We start from the raw sequence: 12,791 nt of genomic DNA, 5'->3' as shown, positions 1-12,791 counted from the left end.
CTGTCTTAGATTCATTACAGCTGCATACCAAAATACTGATTAAAAATTTTGGTTGGCCAAATACATAATAAGTTTTTTTAATATAGATTTACTAAAATATATATTTTTTCCACAGTGTGCAAAGGAGATCAGTAATCAAAGTGAATTAGTGTAACACAGTATGGCAAACCACTACTTTTTACAATTAAAAACAAATTGATGTTTGTCATAGTGTCCTACTACATGACAAATATTTCATGCTGGGACTGCTAACATTTGTTTTAACCCACCACGCAGGATGTAATGTTCAAAGAGGAGAGTGAAATTGTGTGAGTTTCTATTTTTAGACCAGTATACAGCTTTTATTCAAGAATCTCAGTTCTCACAAATACAAATAAAACCATAACACTACTGTGGTACAGTGATTTTTCTACCAACTTTTTAGCTATAGTCATGAGGTCACTAATCACAAYGTCATGCAGCAATTCAATACGAAACATAGCAAAATATAATGTTTTGGATTTTCTAATCACTGAACRAAAGTACTGTATATGATAAATGCCATACAAATCATGGTACAGTGATACATAGGACAAAAAAAATGAGTGTGATCTGTATCTTTTATTTCAATCAAATTGTTTTTTTTCATTTCTTTCAACTACCTATAGACAATCTTTTCACTTTTTCTTGCCTTTTTTCTTTTTTCTCTCCAGTGGGTCAATCTCGGACTGACATCCTTCTGGGCTGCACCTCTAGTAAGTACAGCTATACCAATATAGTGCAACTGTTAYTGTGTCCATTTTTTCCGTCAATCTACAACAGTGAAAATAATTGTGAAAATTGGGACTCCCAGACCCACTATTTCCTTCTCTGAAAATGTACTGGAAACCTGACCAGGTCCTCACCGCAGATTTAGTTCAGGTAATCAGTATTTGCTCCCAGACGAGCCTCCTTCTCCAAGCTCACAAATTAGCCACCTAAGAAGACTCACAGCAAGACGTAGCCAGTTTACCACATCTTTGGGGGCTGCAGTCCCCTACGCTCCCGGGCGGAGGCTGGCAGCCTGCTCCGCGTAGCGTGCAGCAGGCAAGCGCTCACCTTGGTTCAGGCAGTGAGCAAAGGGCTGGGAGCCAGGACTCTTCCATGCAAACATCCAGGGCCCTGCCAATACCAAGTGCTGCTCTGCTGCCCTCGGCAAATCGCTTTATCTTTCTCATTTTCTGCTACGCACAATGAGCACAACATTACTGTACCTATCTCCATAGTGTTTAATTCCCAATTTAATAATCTAGTCACTATAATCCATTACCTCCCATTTACTTTGATAAAGTACAGTCAAGTATCAATTGGTAATGCTTTTAAAAACTTCTTCCAACTATTGTGAAAGAGGAACTGCATGTTTATGGAGTAGTTATTTTTTATGTCAGTTTACCATAGGGCCTCTTTAGCCACAAGTTTTCAGCCAGAGGCCCCAAGGCATTTTTGGGAATGGAAACTTTCTGAGTTCAGCTCTTAACAAATTTCCAGCCTGCAGTATGTTTTTCATTAGTCTACATGGTGTTATAATAAATGATGCACTTCCTCTTTCATTTTATGATTTTTTTTAAACATGCTACAATTTTTCTGTGTCTGTTTTTTGTTACTTTCAATATATTGAACCACACTAACCTTAGAGTCTACTTTATGTATAGAGACATAAAGGATATATTAAATAAGATGTCAGCTATAACAAGACAAGCCTCTAATTCAAAGTCTCCACTGAGGGCCAAACACATTACATGCATGCAGCTCCATGGACAGCCAACTTTTTAAGAGGCCATTGCTAAAAAAAGCCTGAGATCCTAAAACCTACAATTGGCCTACAGAAGCCTCCTCTAAGTTAAACACCTGCAAGACACTCTACTAAAACAAGTTTGATCTCATTGCCCAGATGTATATGAAACATATGAAAACTTTTCTAAGCCTTCACATATCTGAATTTACATAAGTCTCTTTTGCATGAAGAAAATTTCTCTGCATAACAATTTTAGTGACAATAGTGTGTAAAATGACAAGAAAGAGAATATGAGATCTTTCTGGGTTGACAGAATGTTGTCAGGTATTACACTAAGCTGTCTTTGGGTTTAGGGTGTTTTTCATATTCCATATGTTGAATCTCTGACACCAAAATCCAGTGTAAGCAATAACCTTAAATATAAATTAACTCAATAAATGGAACCAATGCTGATATTCACCTGTTTGGCATCCAGCAAATTCACCAGCTTTTAAAACCTTGGCTGCAAGTTCAAATTTAGGCTCTTTATCAAAATCAGATATTTTAGTAGATTTTTAAGAGCCAGATCATTCCTCACAGCACTTCTTGATGCAAATTTCCCTCATACTGAATAGTGGGCAAAATCAGCAATGGAAAAGGTACACCAAGGAGCATGCCCTTTACTCCCCAGGAAATGGGAAAAATAATAGATATGCTACTAACGAAAAAGAGAGAGGACAAACTGCCTCAGAACTGAGTTTGTTCACAGATTATACATTCAAAGGAATCATATGCAGTGTGGAATTCAAGATAGATTTGGTTCAGGTGTCAAGCAGGGGCAAAACTATGAATGATATAATCCTGGGGAAAAACCCATAAAGAGTACCTGGTAGTTGTGTCTTCTCCAAATCACTAGATTTTCCATTGTTTCCTATCTCCAAATATATACAATTTTGCAAAGAAAAAAYCCCCAGAACACTCCTATTCCATGACAACACCACATACAATCTTCAATTCAGATTATTCCACTTTGACAAATAGAAATAACATATATATTTCTCCTTTACTCTCAAGAAATTCATATGGACTAGGAACTACAACATCTACATTTTGTGTTTGAATTTGAATGACTTAAAACAATTATCATTAACTGATTGAAAACAGTCTGCAAGGACTCACCAAGAATAAATCATGCCTGACCAACCTAACTTCCTAAAATGACTGCAGTTGTAGAAAGGGGGAGAGCAGTGGATGTCATTTATCTCAGCTTTAGCAAGGCTTTCAACAATGTCTCCCACAACATGCTTTTACCCAAGTTAGGAAAACTAGATGGGTAGAAAAACATTTGGATAGCGAGACTCAGAGGGCTGTGGTTAGTGGGTCATACTCTATCTTGAGGTCAATATAGCAGGCTAAACAGGGACCTGTCTTATTTAACATCCTTATCAGTGCCTGGAGTAGACCACAGAATATACTCTCATCAAGTCTGCTGATGACACTAAACTGGGAGGATTAGAAAATATACTTGAGGGCTGAATGTGTAGTAAGTCCTCCATCTGGAAATTAATAGCCTCTTGCAAAAATACAGGCTGCAGAGTGACTAGCTGAGGAGCAGCTCTGCTGAAATGGCCTGAGGGTCTTGATGGACAACAAGCTGAAAGTGASCCAGCTGTGTACCCTGGCAGCAAAGGTGGCTAACTGCATCCTGGGCTGTATTAACAGAAACATAGAAATCAGTAAGGTTAGAAGGGACCTCTGGAGATCATCTAGTCCAACCTGCCTGCTCAGCAGGGTCACCTAGAGCACGTTAGACAGGGTTGCATCCAGCTGGGCCTTGAATATCTCCAGAGAAGGAGACTCCACAACCTCTCTGGGCAACCTGTGCCAGTGCTCTGTCACTCTCACAGTGAAGAAGAAATTCCCCCTCATGTTCAGGTGGAACTTCCTGTGGTTCAATTTCTGCCCGAAAACTTCTTGGCAGCGGTGGGATTCGAACCCACGCCATCGAAATGACTGGAGCCTAAATCCAGCGCCTTAGACCACTCGGCCACGCTACCGCCTTATATAGGCAGYAGATTGAAGAAAGTAATTTTCCCTTTTTACTTAGTGCTTGTTAGACTACATCTGGATACTGTCTCCAGTTTTGGATTCCCCAATAAAATAAAGACTTCAATGAACCAGTGTGAGTTCAGCTGAGGGCCAAGATAGTCAGGGGGCTAAAATACTTGCCCTGTGAGAACAGGAGGCTGAAGAACTGGGCTCATTTAGCCTGGAGAAGAGAAGACTTCAGGAGGACCTAATAGCAACTGTCCAATATATACAAGGAAGTTACTGAGAAGACAGATCCAGGCTTTTTACAGTGAGGCACCCTGTCATTCCACCAGCTGACAAGAAGCAACAGGCGTTAAGTTGAAACCAGACATTCTAATTGATTATAAAGGATTTTTGTTTGCTTTTTGATTGGTTGTTTTTTTAACACTGGGACAATCAAGCATTGGAACAGGTTGCCCAAAAATGTCTCCATTCTCAAAAATTTTGAAGATCTGGTCTAATCTCATAACTGACTCTATTTTGAACAGGAGCTTGGAAAAGTGACCTGATTTATTCCAGAATTCATTCAGTCTTGTCAAAAATAGTTAAGATTTTAAATAACAGAAACAGAAAGCATTCAGAACTTACTTGTTTTGATTTTTCTTGCTACCTATGATAACTGTAGACATATTCATTTGCCAACACTGTACTGAAATAAATTTTAAAATAATCATGGAAAACAGCTGTGGACGGCATATAATCACAAACTTTCAAATTTTTAATTGAAATCTACCACTGGTGGCTATAGTTTTCTGAAACAACGCAGACAAGAAAGTGCATAAAGATTTACCTTAATGAATTTTAGATATGCAATGTCAACAGTTATCAGTAAATCTCACAATGAAATACCTATGTCATAATTTGAAGACCAGCTTCATCTACGACCTCAGCTCTGTCTCCCTGAATGTAACTCTTAACGATGCTAGGCTTAATCTTCCCAGGGAAAAATACCATGATTCTTTGACCATCATATCAGAATCTTGGTATCACTACATTATTTGCCCCAGCAAGGACAAATGCAATCTTTCTTTCAAAAGTTTTAAACAGCAGATTACAATAACCCAAACAATATCCAAAATATTTTAAAACTATCAATAGAAAAAAACAACAGCATAAGAGGAAAAAGAAAGCTTATAAACAAGCAAACAAAATAAACTCCTTAACTTTTCCAAAAAAACCCTCCACACAACCTTTCAGTAATTGAGTCTTCATCCTAAAATCACAGTAGCCACAACTAGCCACATTTGAATCAAGCCAAGGTTCTTTGCACAGTGTTCTTCCTCTTACCCAAAACTTTTTTGTGAGCTCTGGAGGAGGTCAAAGGCAAATCAAAAGCAAATGTTTTTAAYACTGTATTCTCAAACATTAGTTCTGCAATGTTTTTTTCAAGAAACATTTATCTCCTTTCTGGCTGTATTTTCACACATTTTTGCCGTTAGTTTAATTCAGCATATACCTAACACAGACATTACAACAACTCATTTAAGATAGACAAGTTGAATATGTCACAAGGGTTACACATGTCTGAGCCCATATAAGCCAAACTCACTGTGCATCCTTGGGATTCCCTTACGTACCTCTGTCCACCCCGTTATATGTGCCACCTTCCCATCCACAGCCATTCCAGGGGGGGCTCTTCCATTAGCTACATCTCCTTCAGCCCCCATTCATTACTGAATGCCTTCTTGTTACTTGGGAGTCAGGTTCAGATTCTCAAACATGTCAAACTTCACTGTGAGCACAAGYAGAAGTGAGATTAGACACACTATTGTGCTGAAAATCATTCTGGGTGCCATCAATGGGTCCTTTGCAGGGATAGCTGAAAATACAGAGCCGCAAAAACTGAAGCAAGAGGCTTCACTTATTCCTTCTTTTCCCCTTCGATAGGTAAAAATCTGTGCTTATTATCACTTAATGCCCTCTACCATCCTCAGCTGCCAAATAAGAAAATACTAGATTTTCCTATTTGAGAATTTAGCTGAAGGCTTACACTTTTTTTGCAGAGAAAGGAAAGTGAAGGCTCAGTGCACTAATTAGTGATACAGATAGATGACTAAATTAAGCATAGCCTGTGAACCAAAGAACCCAGATATAGATTACCAGTAAACACAGTGTTCAGTACCAACTAATTTTATGACCAATTCTGCTGAAGCATTTTAAATTGAAGAACTGGTAAAAATACATGACAGCTTATATATTTACATTGATTCAAAATAATAATACACTAGGCAGTACAACTGTATAATGGCAGAACACTAATCACAAAAGCGAGGAGTAATTCTCCATTTTATGTCCAACCATATTTGCCTATTTTAAACATGTTATATATATAGTTGATAAAGACATACACTTTCTTTTAGCTAATCTTCTTTTTATCTTTTCTATGCATGATTTTTAATAAGAATGCATTCCCAGAGGCTGGTAGCATCAAGAAAGTTAGGCTACACTAACAAAAAGAGATTCCAGTCAAACATCGTAATGTCTAGCACAGTTATATTTCCCATCTTTGATTTTTAAATGAATAGCAGTCCAGAATATACTTTAAGCACATATACTTTCTGCCTGTGTATGTAGAGATTCTTAGAGATTAAGTYACTTTTAATTAAAGACTTAAGCAGGTGTCAATTCGTAATATTCTTTGAATTTGGTTTAAACAGGTACATGCTCAATGATTACCCACAAGTGCACTTCAAATAYAAGCATAATCAAAGAGATCTTTCTAAACAAAGCAAAGGAAAGCTGTCTGATGGTTTCAAGTTTGGTACTACTCAACTATCATATATGGAAAAAGTCTTAGTTGAAAAAAATATTCCAAAACACTTCAAAAATGAACAAAAACACTACAAACAATTCTGTTAAGACAGAACTCCAAGTCACATAAGATCTATTACTTTCTGTACTTTGTTCTGCCTCTCATATGCATCTACCTATCCAAAGTTTGCTTGCAATATTAAGGTCTAAAATAGATAATTTTAAAAGCAATTTAGATTCAAACCACCATTGCAATAAATATGGAAATGGAATTATTTATAACTATTTTTTCTCTCAACACTATGCTTTAGAATTTTAGCTACATGAAGAATACTCTGTTTCTCTATTACTCACTTTTTACATTTTCTTTTCTAAAGGAAATATAGAGATCAATTTAAAGTCATTTGACAAAAAAAATCTTAGTACTTTTTATAATATATAATGAATTCAAGTGAAATGATTTCAAAAATTATCCTAGATACTTCTTATTTCAAGTTATTAAATACTAGTTCTTATAAATTTCCATTACACAATGACTGACAACATTTGCTGCTGCAGACTACATGCACTGACTTTTAAAAGAGGTAATGATTATAAAGTATCATAAAAGACGGCACAAGTGACATTTTTGAATTTCATGCTTCCTACAGGYTCCCCTTTTCCAGGTCTAATTTCACACAGTTTAAGTGTAAAAGTGTTTTGAACTGTCAAATCCATAAATTCTTTTTTTCATCCTTTTTACTTCCCATATCACCAGTAACAGAGATGAAGTATTTGTTTTTTAAGCTATCCTCAAATTGGTGTTCTAATTATGTTTTAAATGAAGACACCATTCTTAAATAAGTCACTTGAAGACAATGCAAACGCACTTCCAGAATTTAGGACATAAGGAACTAGTGAACTAGCTGGTGAATTACTATGAATTGTGAATTACTATTCACAAACTGTGAAGTCCCAAAGCAAAGACAAAGCCGTTACTACAGCGGAGAGAAGAAAATAACGAGGGATACAGAGGCAGTAGTGTCAGCTGACTGGGACAACAGGCAGCGCATACTGTTGCGGGCAGTGTGGGAGGACGGCTGAAGGGGACGCGGAGGCAAAGATCACAAGGGCCAACACAAAGGAGCTTGACCAGCTGGAGCCATCCTCTACGGTGACAAAGTTGTAGCCTGCATCTTGAAATGATCAGCATGAAAGCACAATTCTTTGAGTTTCAAGCGATCCTAAAGAAATTAGTGAGCACCCTTGTAAAAAATAATTTGTTTTCTTGTGCTTTTTCTACTTCTTTAGTATTAGCTACAGTGAGATTGTAAACAAACATCTGAAAAAATAAATAGTAGTAGAAGCCAAGAGCTGCTCTGCTGCTTCATCAATAAGGTCTAAATCTGGAGTAACTACAAAGACTTCAATCTCAGATTTGCACCAGTACAACTGAGAGCTGCAACTAGCCCCAGAATTTTTAATCAGTTTCTTGTCTGCAGACTGTATGTGAGAAATATCCCCTAGCCACAAAGGAATTAAGATTAATAAAATTAATACTATTTAGATTAGGTATGATTCTTTTCACATCGAGCTATGTTAGGCAGAGGTTTTTAGGTGGAACTTAATATGGCTGCTCCACCATCAGTTTTATTTGCAGGGAGCTGGCTCTGTAACAAATACAAATGAGAATAACCAATTCTAGTCCTCATTCGCAAGCTCTGGACTGCAAAGAGGAATTTAGGGAACTGTAAAGCAACTTCCCTTCTGTTGCTCTTTTGGGCATTCCCCTTTGAAGTGGCACCCTCAGTGGCTGCTCATTCACTAGTTTTGTAGGCAGTCTTTAAAGCAATAATTCCACCCTTTAAGCTTAAGTATAGAAACATACAACTAATTAAAGCAAGTTAGTGGTATACTATTTCAGCCTTTTATTTCTACTTGGTGTCAGACTCTAAGACACAACTACTCTTTGTATTAGGATACTCTAGAGAAAATCCTGAACGTAGACGGAGTTGGTCCAGTTCAGATAACACATGAACAATCTCTAAGAAAATCATTTAACTATAGATTATATTAAAGAAAAACCTCTTTAAATCTAGAAACAAGGAGTCACTCCACAATGGTCCTAACTAGTTTGCAGTGTTATTGTACTGTAGTTAATTGATGTTTTATCACTTTTGTTCTGACACACATTTTTTTACAACCACATTTTTCTTCAAAGAGTAAACCTAAAAGTAAATTTTATATGGAATGATTCAAAATTAGACTGGCTAGCAAATCTTATGTTGTTAAAAGACAGATGGACAACCTACATGCCACACCACTGCAATGCAACATTAAGAACTGCACCTAATAGTGCTTATAACAGTAAACACRTTATTGGTTCTCAAATGTTTTCCTGGTGTGCAATGACTGCAAAAAAGGCCCTCTTATTATGCACAGCTTCTAGACTCCACAGACACCCTCAATAGTTTTAGTTGTTAACAAAAAAAATCCCCAAATTGTTAAGAATTATTATGGGGAAAAGACTACAGTGAATCTGTATTAATGTAAAGATTTTGTCTCCCATTTCCAYATAGAGTGCATGTTGTTTATTTTCATTCCTTGAGCAAAGGTTTTATAGTCATAATAACAGTCATAATTACTGAATTTTCTCATATTACAAACAGTCCAATATTTATCCAGTTAGGTCAATATTTCTGTTGCATTCTTCAGCTCTTCCAAGCTTGCGATTAGAACACATATAATAGATCTATGCTACCAAAACACCTGCTGAAAGAGAGATTTGTTAATAAATTGTATTTCCAAATCAACAAAGGTAAGTGGCAATAGTAAAATGAATAACCAGAGGAAATGATGCTTTAACTCTAGTTCTTAGAGTTGAAGTATATTACAAGTTTCTTTAATATCCTTTAAAAGCCATAATTCTTCAACCACTATAATCTCATCTTAAGAAACTGTTGGGCAAGATTTCTCCAAAATCTTGAAGACTTCAAGAAGTAATGTTCAATCTAGCAGATTTTAGAAGCTTGGAGGGAGTATTTCATGGTCAGGTGCCTATGAAATCCTGCTAGTCAACTACAGTCTGGAGTGTGCAATCCTGTTGCTTTAAATCTAAGATTCTTAGATGAGAAGTGGGGAGACTGCACTCAAGCACTTATTAGAGATCACAGTAAAGCCTTGGACTTGTTTCTTTCCCCTTCTCTAAAGCTTTATCTCCCATTTCTCCTTGTCTGTAAAATGAGCTACAGTATCTGAAGACTGCCCTGTAGTCTTTACAGAAGATGCACAGGGTTAAGGCCCTCCCTTGTCCCAACCACTTGAGGTCTTCAAAAGAAAACTTCTGAAAGCCTGCTGACAGGAAAAGGTCTGGAGCAATGTATTATATTCTGTATGTTTAAATTAGCCTACAATTGCTAAATAAACTAAGTTAATGTCTAATGACATTTTCATACAATAGCTAATAAAATTATCCAAATTACATAGAAACAAAAGATGCATACAGAAGCACCATAATGGTCTCTAAATGCATCCACATAAACAATGACCTAAAAGTGAGTTTTAGTAGTTCGGCCATTCAGGTTAAAGCTCAAATATAAATATGTCCAAGTAAAAATATCTCAAACAGAAAAGGAAGAATTACTCTTGTCTAACCCATTACTACCACTTCTATGCAACTACCAATTTTTGTTAACTTTCCTCTAGCATAATGAGAAAATTCAAATCTCTTATGTTTTTAATAYAGAATCATGTCTTTTGAAACCACATATTGGGGGTTGGGGTTTTTGAGGGGTGGAGTGGGGAATCATGTTACTGTAGTGAATCAGATAAGCTCTCACTCCTTTTGGAAAACTCCTCTGAACAAGCTCAGTTAGCTGGTCTGAGGGATTTTCACTAAAACCAGGTCAGGGTGCAGAATCCTGTTAGCTGGGAAAGAGCTGTGATGGTTCACGATGTTCTCATGCTTCTCCCAGCCTGTCTGCTACTGACTCTCTGCAGRAGGTTCCCACTCTTGCGATAGAGCTGGCACAAGGGAAATCAAACGCATGCAGCAGCTTGAGTTTGGATTAATGCACCTTAAAGAAGTGCACCTTTGCAGCCCGTTTCTGGCACCCATGTGTCTCTGCTCAAGCTGCTGGGGGCAGGTAACCTTTGCCAGAAGCGAGACTACACRGTCAGGGCAGCAGCACATCCAACTGCCACAGCAAGATCCACTGAAGCCTGTTTTTTTAGCGGCCCTTAGGGTAGGCTGGTTGAATTTCTGCAACCTGAGACGCTGGTTCTAAAAGCATGAAYATATGAACAGTTGGGTTGCCGCCTAAGTACAAAAGCGGTCTCTTTTTTAAAGCTTTCCCTCAAAGATCTTACAACCTGAAATATTGTAGTAGATCAAAAAAAAATGAAAGGGACTAAATGTTACGTTTATATAAAAGACAGTTCTAAAGCAACTAATCTAAAATTTGCAATTCTTGCTTACTTGAGCTGATTTACAAATTCAATTTCAAATTTTTAAAGTTATTACCAAAACATTTTCAGGCATGTAACAAACAAATATTAACTTGCTGAATTCTCACAATCAAATAAAACACAAATAAACAGTCCTGAATTAATCCAATTAACACTATATTACTTTTTATTTCTACACTTAAACAGCAGCACAGAAAAATATGAAAAAAAGTGTCAGCCAAAGATTGGAAGGATTCAGTGCAATAAAATCAGAAGCACCTTACAAAAAAGATCTTTGCCCACATCACAAACTCTTTATCATATGCTAACTGATGCATTTTTGTCATTTCTCTGAAAGTACCACCATTTTAGCTTGAAATACAAGTATATTGAGAAATAGTTCTGTTAATCCTTTTATATGAATAACTTTATAGACAGTGTAAACATGGGTTGCAAGGGCCCAAATATATACCTACTAATTCACTAATGTCATACAGTGATGTCTCAACAAAACCACTTAGCTCATAAAAATATTATTCTAGCAACCGCAGTCCTAAATAACTAGTTTTACTTTAACCTTCTGATCTGTTTAATTCAACTGGAGTTCTAATTCTACCTAAGTCTATGTTACTGTATTAAGCATTCCTAAAAGATTAACCTTTGAAATTCATTCTCTTGCTGAACTAAACACAAGTTATTAGATTTTTTATTATTTASCTTCTATAAATGAAACTATTGTAAGAATTGTATATCAACGTTGTATCAGCTATAGCATGACTTCAGAAACATCACCATCTCACTTTGCAACTTCATTTGAACCACTACAAAGATATTATGCAAACAGAAACCTGCACTGCTCAAGTTAGACTTTCACATTAACGAAGTTTCTTCTAATTACAAACTCTATGACTGTGCATTAACTTCATGAAACTATCAGCAATGAGAACTGTATTTCAGTKTGTGTGTGGGGGGGGTCCTATTTAATCCAGCATAGCAATCAAGCCAATATCAGCAATGTGATGTACCTGAAAATTAAGTATGTGAGGAGAGCCCCCAGGTGCCTGTGATTCCTTCTGGTAGGTGGAAATAAAGGAAAACTGCTTATGTCTCATACTTACACTGGATTCCTATCCAGCCAAACYATGGCCATGAACAAAGAAAAGCTATCTGATTTATGTTCAAAGGTGCTTTAAGTATGGGCTATTTTTCTTGCTGGGGAAGTCATAAAAAAATTCTCCACTTTCAGTTATGCTGGCACTTTGCAATGAGGCAAAGAAACATAATCACTGAAGCAACTGTCCATCACCTTGTTGACCATGTTGCCCAATGCCACCGCAGCTGCCTGGACAGAAGGGAGAGGCACTGCACAAAGCCCCCGGGGCAGGCGAGGGCACAGGAAATACCTGGGCAAGTCCCACAAGTGAGGATATGGTTAAAACATTTGGCCTTTTTTTGTTAAAACATTTCAGTCCCTCTCCTGCTCCACAATTACCCCAAGTTACTCTGAGTGCTCAAAGCCTGAGTGATAATTACATAGTGTAACTGTGTAGGGATTGTATATCCTTACATTCAAAGCCTTAGGGGAAGAGTGCCAGACAAACCGAGCTGGGATAATGTACGGACTACTGGGTTGTGGGCACGGCAAAGTGCAACAAGTGAGGCACTAGCTGGGCTTGCAAGAGCACAAAGTCACCACCGTAAAACAAAGAAAACAGCAGATGCGAAGGAGCCACATTATGGCCTTTTAGACTTCCTGGAGACTGAGGGAGTATCACTCCATCTCTCAGTTTCT

The 12,791-nt window shown here is 37.2% G+C and overlaps 2 protein-coding genes and 1 non-coding gene across 3 annotated transcripts in view; 1 reads left to right on the top strand and 2 right to left on the bottom strand.

Annotated features, from left to right (window-relative positions):
• CHLSN (cholesin) overlaps positions 1-12,791 on the bottom strand; it is a 131,032-nt gene that overhangs the window by 59,054 nt on the left and 59,187 nt on the right. The window lies entirely within an intron of this gene.
• GPR146 (G protein-coupled receptor 146) overlaps positions 1-12,791 on the top strand; it is a 52,727-nt gene that overhangs the window by 23,923 nt on the left and 16,013 nt on the right. Inside the window, exon 3 of the mRNA XM_085301372.1 lies at positions 693-734. The gene's annotated coding sequence lies outside the window, so the exon portion shown is untranslated. The remainder of the gene's footprint in view (positions 1-692; positions 735-12,791) is intronic.
• TRNAL-UAG (transfer RNA leucine (anticodon UAG)) lies at positions 3,708-3,789 on the bottom strand. The gene has a single exon. It is a non-coding gene; the product is annotated as a tRNA-Leu (tRNA).

The sequence above is a fragment of the Rhea americana genome, unplaced genomic scaffold (assembly GCF_003343005.1).
Source record: "Rhea americana isolate MKP2758 unplaced genomic scaffold, rheAme1 scaffold_10, whole genome shotgun sequence".
Taxonomy (NCBI): Eukaryota; Metazoa; Chordata; class Aves; order Rheiformes; family Rheidae; genus Rhea; species Rhea americana.
This window is presented reverse-complemented; position numbering and strand designations above follow the sequence as displayed.